This window comes from Triticum aestivum, chromosome 6A (assembly GCF_018294505.1).
Source record: "Triticum aestivum cultivar Chinese Spring chromosome 6A, IWGSC CS RefSeq v2.1, whole genome shotgun sequence".
Taxonomy (NCBI): Eukaryota; Viridiplantae; Streptophyta; class Magnoliopsida; order Poales; family Poaceae; genus Triticum; species Triticum aestivum.
In genome coordinates, this window is record NC_057809.1 from 131731198 (window position 1) to 131740146 (window position 8949).

The following is an 8949-nucleotide window of genomic DNA, read 5'->3' on the forward strand; positions in this document are numbered from 1 at the left end:
AACCACGACCATCATTTGGTCCCAAATGCCTCGATGGCCTTTCTGCAATCCATCAATAATGAAAAGTTCAAAGCTTAGTGTGCAACTTTTATTAAATGTTGACTCATGGTGGGACCTACTATGAGGTGTCCGTAACCATGGACTCGGCTATCGATAGATTACACAGTCTGCAGAGGTAGCACACTATACCCACACCACGGAACCCATGGCCTCATACTCCCATTCGGGTGGACCAATGGCATTCCATCAAAACCCCTCCATTGCCACAGCACTCTCCCGGCCACTGCGACCCAAATCCCCAACAGGCTGGTCCTAGGTGGCCCCGTGTCTACCAAAGACACCCCGACCACCATCGTGGTCAAAACACTCCCACTCGGGGACGCGGTACCATAATCTCAACAATGAGCACACAAGACTATGTCTGCTTACCGGGCCAGGGCAAGCATGACATAACCTTCCCTAGATGGAGGCACCGACTAGAGGCCGTGTCAATGGACCGAATCAAGGCCTTCCCACAAAGGCAAATGTGGTTGCACTGGAAAGAAACTCGATTCAGCAGCACCATGACCCAGTTAATGGTATATTCAAGTTGAGTTATATTCAGGTTTAACTTTAAACTAAAAATGACCGGTGTCATAGCATGCCATGAAATGCAAAACAACACATGCATCATATAGTGATAAAAATGACCGATGTCATCCTTATACACACCAAGCATAACGCCAACAACTCAAATTACTCTACAAGCTCAAATAACTCACAACTTAACCAAAATATTTTGCAACAAGTTTTATTGATTTCTTACGCAAGAAAGTAACTCTGATAAATTTCTCATGTGCTTGCCTAAAAGATTTCACTATCAACAACTCTTACTTTCTTTATCACTAAGTTGGGTTCAAACATTCTGTAAGACAAGTAATATGATTAAACAACTATTGAACAGAACATTTTCTAACAAATTTTTATCAATCTAAGAGGGCAAAAACATAGCTTTAAATAATTGCTAACATGCATAACAAAATTATTTCTAACATCACCTCAAATAAATCTTATCTTGCTTTATCCACTAAACTAGTTTCACCTCTTCTGTAAATCAAGCATAACAACTAACCAATATTTAATAGAATATGAATAACTCCATAATCATTTAAATGCATGGATTAATCATTTCATTCAAGTAAGAAAATCACAAATATTGAAATGGCACCATGAAAATGTTGTTGTGGCTTGCCTTAGTGCAGACGAGGTTCACAAGCCTCCTGGCGATCCTCAAGAGAAGCATCACCTTCTAAAAATAGTTTTAAACACAAAAAAATAACAAGAACACTTCTGAAAATCACCAGAAATTCTAGACAGCTCAGAAAAATCTCATCTTTGTTGAGATGCTAGATTTCTTATCAAAGAACACAATGCAAAAAGAATCAATTCATTTGGACTTATGGTTGAAAAGTTATAATTGTTTGAAGTGTTCTGTAAATTCAAATGAATTTAAATAAAAGAAATAGACTGGGGGTGACGTCGAAGGCGTAAAGCCCAGGGGCGCCACCACTCATACCGCTTCGCGCGCGTACTGAGTGGCTGACTAGCGGGCCCTGCTAGTCAGGTGGGGGAAGAGGGAGAAGGAAACAAAGGGGGCCGCGGCTTTTCCGGAGCTCTCGCCGGCGACAAGGGCTCCTTGGCCCAAACGAGAGGGAGGGATGGCAAGAGGGGGTTGAGGCGCACCTGCCCGTACCCGTAGCATAGCTAGGGGCGGTCGGACGGCGTCGGAATCAACCTCGCAAGCGGAGGCAGAACATGGAGGTCGCCGAAGTTGAGGAAGACGGTGAGCAGAGGCCGCTCCAGGGGCTCCAAGCAGGTGAGACGGCCTCACCGGAGAGAGGCAAAGGCCCTGGAGGGGTCGCCCAGGCCTGGGAGGGGCTGGAGCTACTGCGGCGACTAGAGGGGATCGCCGGCGAGCTCGAGCTCGGGGACGGCGGCCCGAGGCCTGCCTGGCCGGGCTCCGGCTTCGTACTCCATCGTGGGGTGTGTGTGAGTGCTGGATGGTGCTCGAGGAGGCTGGGGAGGGCTCTATTTATAGGCGAGCGGCAAGGGTGCTCCGGGCTCCTCCAGTGGACACCTTTCCACGGTGCCCGGCGACGAGCGGCGTCAGTGAGAGGGGGAGAAGGCGAAGGAGGTCACGCGGCCACTGTGGGCGGGCGGAGACGAGCACAGGATCAAGAGGATGGCGACGAGCACAGTGCGCTCCGCACTGTTGGGCTGGCCGGACCTTGCCCATGCTCGCTGCGACGAGCTCCGGCGTCGGCGAGCGCTAGGGAGGAGTTAAGAATGTTGAGACGATGATGGTGGCGAGGGTTGGCATGTTTGGGCAGGCGGGGAAGTGAGCACGCGAGCAATAGAGGCTTGGGCGCATCGCAGAGCGCGTCGGCTGCATGCCAGCACGCCTGGACGAACGCGGTCACCACGTGAACTATGACATCAGGTCGATCTAAGCAAAAACTCAATGTCTGGCATGTTGTTCATGCTAGTTTTGAGTGTTACCATGATTTGGTTTGGATCCAGATGTAGTAGAGAAGTTTTCACACACCAAGTAAGTTTCTGGTCAGTAAATTGGTGATGTTACTGTGGTCAAATGGCTTGGAGTTTGAAGCTGTGCTTTGGAGGCTACTGATAAGTTACTAAGGTAAAGATGCACAAGAATGTTCAGGTCAAATGGAGCAAGTAAAATGGTAGTTACTGTAGAAACCACCATTTTTGTCCAGAATAGAAAAGATTTTCTGTAGCTAAAATATTCGAAAAAGTGATGAAATATTTTTGCTCAGGAAGGTGCACTAGGGTTCACAGAATATTTGTGAATTATCTCAAATTTTTCTGAGCCATAAAAATTGGGGTTGCTTTGAAGCAAACAGATCTGGCTTAGGGTTTTTGGAAAGAAAATGAATATTTTTCATTTAAGAAAAATATTCCAAAATTTATTTTTGGGTGGGTCAGAAGTGAAATGATGATTTAGGAGGGAAGTGAAGCACTTGGGTGAAAGCCAAGGATGCCCAAGTGTTTAAGTCCATATGAAAAGATTCAGAAACTCCATGTTTCAAAAAAAAATCCAAATGAAAAATCAAGCAAATAAGAAAGGGAAAAACCCAGGCTGTCACAAACCTCCCCCACTTAGAATGAATCTCGTCCTCGAGATTCGGTTGCTTGGGAAAACCACTCTGGATACTGATCTCTAAGGAATTCTTCCTGCTCCCAAGTTGCTTCTGACTCTGTGTGATGCTCCCAAACCTTGTAAAATTTTCTGACTTTACTGCAAGTGACCCTTTTCATCTGATCCAAAATTTTGAATGGTCTTTCTTCATAAGTTAAATATTTTGCCAATTCTATCTCAGCCGTTGTAGTTCTTTTCTCGGGCGGGGATATGCATCGTCTCAATTGCGAAACATGGAACACGTTATGTATGTCTGCCAATTCCGGGGGTAGTTCCAGTTGATATGCAACTGTTCCCACTCGAGACATAATCGGGAATGGACCAATGAATCTGGGTGCCAGCTTTCCACGAGTCTGAAATCTCTTGACTCCTTTCATAGGAGTGACTTGGAGGTATGCGTGTTCTCCGGGTTCAAAACTGACCTGCCGATGTTTGGCATCATAATAACTCTTCTGTCGAGATTTGGCCAATTGCAGTCTGTCTCGGATTTCCCTAACTTGTTTCTCAGCTTCCAGCATGAGACCCGTTCCGAAGATACGACTATCTCCAGTCTGAGACCAATTTAGAGGAGTGCGGCACTTACGGCCATACAGAGCTTTGTATGGTGACATCTTTAGACTAGTCTGGGAACTGTTGTTATAAGAGCACTCGGCATACGGCAAGCAGTCTTCCCATTTAGCACCTTTGGCTAGCACACAGGCTCTCAACATATCTTCGAGTATTTGGTTTACCCGCTCTGTATCTCCATCTGTCTGAGGGTGATAGGCAGTACTATATTTCAGTGTTGTCCCCAAGGCTTGATGGAGACGGGACCAAAAAGTAGAGTTAAACAAAGAACCTCGATCGGAAGTGATAGTTCGGGGTACTCCATGCAGACTAATGATACTGGATACATACAGTTGTGTAAGTTCATTTGCTCTGTATCTGGTGCTGATCGGAATGAAATGAGCAACCTTGGTTAGGGTGTCTATTATAACCCAGATTGCATCCTTGCCTCGCTGAGTCCTAGGCAATCCTGTGATGAAATCCATGCAAACGTCATCCCATTTCCACTGTGAAACTGGCAGCGGTTGGAGAAGTTCGGCTGGCTTCTAATGGTCTGCTTTCACCTTGTTGCATATGTCACAACAAGCTACAAAATAGGCAATGTCTTTCTTCATTCTATCCCACCAGAATATTTGTCTAAGGTCCTCATACATTTTCGTACCTCCCGGGTGAATGGAATATGCAGATTCGTGGGCTTCTGACAGGATTTTCTTCTTCAAGTCCGGTTGATTTGGCACACAAATGCGTCCACGGAATCGGAGGGTACCGAATTCGTCCTTGGAGAAGTCGGAGGCCTGCTTTGCCATCTGGCCCTTGGCATGTCTTTGTAGGTTGGTGTCAGCTGGCTGTGCCTTGCAGATCTCCATCTCAAGTGTGGGGGTAACTTCCAAAATATTAGCGAGGTCAGCCTCTATGATGACCAAGTTGAGTTGAGCGATCTCCTCTTGGAGTTTCGTGGGCAATGATTTTAACATGACATTTAAGCTGACGGGCTTTCGACTGAGCGCATCAGCAACGACGTTGTCCTTGCCTGGATGGTAATTTATTCCAAGGTCATAATCCTTGACCAACTCTAACCATCTTCGCTGACGGAGATTTAAATATGGCTGAGTGAAAATGTACTTGAAGCTTTTCTAGTCGGTAATAATTTGGCGTATAGCTGATGGTCACACCACAGCGAACCCTCATACTCCTCTACGCGTGTGTGGCACCCCGGCTCAGAGCGACCGGTTTACCATGCATTGCCAGCTTAGAGACCATGTCTTCTGGCAACACAACATCTTGGTACAGAATAACAACCGCTTTGTTGATGCTAGCGGAACAGAGTTATATTACAACAGCTGTCGAGGCCAAGCGGCACACTCGGTGCGGCTGAACAAGATGTACATTATTTAGTGAACATAAAGGGGCCTTGATCCGAACAACTACGTGGAAGCAGAATAACATCGTGGCGAAAGCTCCATATCACAGGGACACCGATGTGGACACGATCTAGACTCGAACGGCGCTCCTGTCCAACGATACTTTCCTGAAATCTGGCATGACACGCCAGGTCAGTACATTGAATGTACTTGCAAGCTCACAACAAGCATAATAATAATGGCAAACAATATCATGATATTTAACCAATTACTAAAAATGCAACACTATATGTCAACATGCCGTGATCATGCTCGAACGTCCCTCGGGACAGCTTACCAACTGTGATCATCTCTAGATCACAAACACACCACCAAAGTGGTCAGATAACAAATACACCACCAAAGTGGTCTTTCTCAAGAATAACTGGTGATCCTTACGACGATCACAACCACGACCATCATTTGGTCCCAAATGCCTCGATGGCCTAGTGTGCAATTTTTATTAAACGTTGACTCATGGTGGGACCTACTACGAGGTGTCCGTAACCGTGGACTCGGCTATCGATAGATTACACACTCTGCAGAGGTAGCACATTGTACCCACACCATGGAACCCATGGACTCGCACTCCCATTCGGGTGGACCAACGGCATTCCGTCAAAACCCCTCCATTTCCACATCACTCTCCCGGCCACTCCGACCCAAATCCCCAATGGGCTGGTCCTGGGTGGCCCCGTGTCTACCAAAGACACCCCGACCACCATCGTGGTCAAAACACTCCCACTCGGGGACACTCCCACTCGGGAACTCGGTACCATAATCTCATCAACGAGCACACAAGATTATGTCTGCTTAACGGGCCAGGGCAAGCACGACATAACCTTCCCTAGATGGAGGCACCGACCAGAGGCCATGTCAATGGACCGAATCAAGGCCTTCCCACAAAGGCAAATGTGGTTGCACTGGAAAGAAACTCGATTCGGCGGCACCATGACCTAGTCAACAATATATTCAAGTTGAGTTATATTCAGGTTTAACTTTAAACTAAAAATGATCAGTGTCATAGCATGCCATGAAATGCAAAACAACAAATGCATCATATATTGATAAAAATGACCGATGTCATCCTTATACACACCAAGCATAACGCCAACAACTCAAATTACTCTACTTGCTCAAATAACTCACGACTTAACCAAAATATTTTGCAACAAGTTTTATTGATTTCTTACGCAAGAAAGTAACTCCGATAAATTTCTCATATGCTTGTCAAAAAGATTTCACTATCAAGAACTCTTACTTTCTTTATCACTAAGTTGGGTTCAAATATTCTGTAAGACAAGTAGTATGATTAAACAAGTATTTAACAGAACATTTTGTAACAAATTTTTATCAATCTAAGAGGGCAAAAACATAGCTTTAAATAATTGCTAACATGCATAACAAAATTATTTCTAACATCACCTCAAATAAATCTTATCTTGCTTTATCCACTAAACTAGTTTCACCCATTCTGTAAATTAAGCATAACAACTAACCAATATTTAACATAATATAAATAACTCCATAATCATTTAAATGCATGGATTAATCATTTCATTCAAGTAAGAAAATCACAAATATTGAAATAGCACCATTAAAATGTTGATGTGGCTTGCCTTAGTGCAGATGAGGTTCGCAAGCCTCCGGGTGATCCTCAAGACAAGCTTGACCTTCTGAAAACAGTTTTAAACACAAAAAAAATATCAAGAACACTTCTGAAAATCACCAGAAATTCTAGACAGCTCAGAAAAATCTCATCTTTGGTGAGCTGCTAGATTTCTTATCAAAGAACACAGTGCAAAAAGAATCAATTCATTTGGACTTATGGTTGAAAAGTTATAACTATTTGAAGTGTTCTATAAATTCAAATGAATTAGAATTAAAGAAATAGACTGGGTGGTGACGTCGAAGGCGTAAAGCCCAGGGGCACCACCACTCGTACCGCTTCGCGCATGTACTGAGTGGCTGACTAACAGGCCCCGCTAGTCAGGTGGGGGAAGAGGGAGAAGGAAACAGAGGGGGCCGCGGCTTCGCCAGAGCACCCGCCGGACACGCCCGCACCACCGCGCCCGCACCACTGGCGTGCCACCACGTGTCAAGCGCCGCCGCCACCCGCCGCAGCCTGAAGAGCCCGTGTCTGGCCCTCCGAACCCGCACGCCGCCTGTCTCCTCGAACCGCTCGCCCGTCGCCCGTGTCTGACGCCGCCGACCGCACCCGTCGCCGCCTCGCTCCGCTTCGGCCGCCGCGCAGCCGCACAGCCCATCGTCGGCTCTGCCCCACTCTTCCACACGCCTCGCCGCCCCTACCCGCTCCGGCGACCTCACCTCCGCCGCCTCACCGTCCGCGCCTTGCCTCCTCGCCCGGAGCGCCGCCGCCCGTCTTCTCCTCCTCCGGCCACCTTCCTCCTTCTCCGGTGAGCCGCATCTCCGGCGAGATCCAGATCCGCCTTGGCTTCCGTGCCCGGGGTCAAACCCTAGATCCACTTGGAGGTTGAATTTTTGGCTGTCTTTTTCTGTGTTAAATTGTATGCCCCTGTTTATCATGCCATAACTCCATGACCGTAGCTCCGTTTCATGCATATTATATATGAAAATGTTCATTGGGAGATGCTATTCATTTCATTCCATTGTGGCATGCTTGTTCGAGTCCATCTTGATGCCCAAATCATTGATGCAAGAGTGCTATAAAATGTTCACTCATGTTACTTAGCAGATTATGTTGATTTGTCATTTTTGTCACATTTGATGTGTGCTTCATATGGGCATGAGCTCTACATGTGCTTTGATCTATGCCTTGCCATCTTTACAGGGGTGATTGCCATGTATTTTGGTGTTCAATGTGGTGACTAGCACAAGCATGCAAAGTAGCCTTCGTGATATTGCTGATTTCAGGGACTTAGGATTTTACTAAGTCATTTATCTGCTGTTATTTTTATGCCATGTAAACATGATGCTACAGTGAGATCCATGCTTGTTTTGAGTTGCTTCAGTAAGGATGTTTTGGACATATGGTTATTATCTATCCAGTAATGCCCATGTTTGCAATTATAGAGTGCCCTAGCATGTCTTAATCTTGCTCTACTTTTACTATAAAATGTTCCTGGCAGATTGTTTACATGTTAATCAATTTTGCCGTGGTTGTTGTTAGTGATCCATGCATGATATGAACTTGCTCTTGCCATGGTTAGCTTCTTGAACATGTCTTGTTGTTATTAGTATGCTTATCTTGTCATGCAAGTCCTTGTGATGAGTGATTTGAGCTGGGAAAGATGCCTTCATAATGTTGTTTATGCCATGCTCAGTTTTCTGCTAAGTCTGAAAACTGTTAATAAAACTTGCTATGTTTACATGGGTGCCATCATATCTTCTGTGCCTTTTTGGCTCATGATCACTAAGGGACTTTTGTTCTATGCTTTTAGTAGAATCATGCCATGCCTTTGTTTGCTATGATATGTTCCTGTAGCATCTTGTTTGCTTGCTCTAAACATGGCTTCCTGATGTTATTTCTGGGATGTTAGTATTTTCACTAGTCTGTGTAGCTGATATCTTTTGCACTTTTGCCATGCTTGTTTGAACCTTCTCTTGTTTGATTTAGACGTAGCTCTGTGTTCATGTTTTGTCAAGCATCTTTAGTAGATCACTGAAGTATGCTTTGTTTCTATGTTGGGGTGCAGTAGCTTAGTTTCTTGTTGCATTCTAGATGGCATCGTGCTGTTAATCGCAGAATCGTGCCATTCTTGTTTTGCTTGCCATTTGCAAACCGTGCCTCCGTTTTCGGTGATCTTTATATCGATTTCG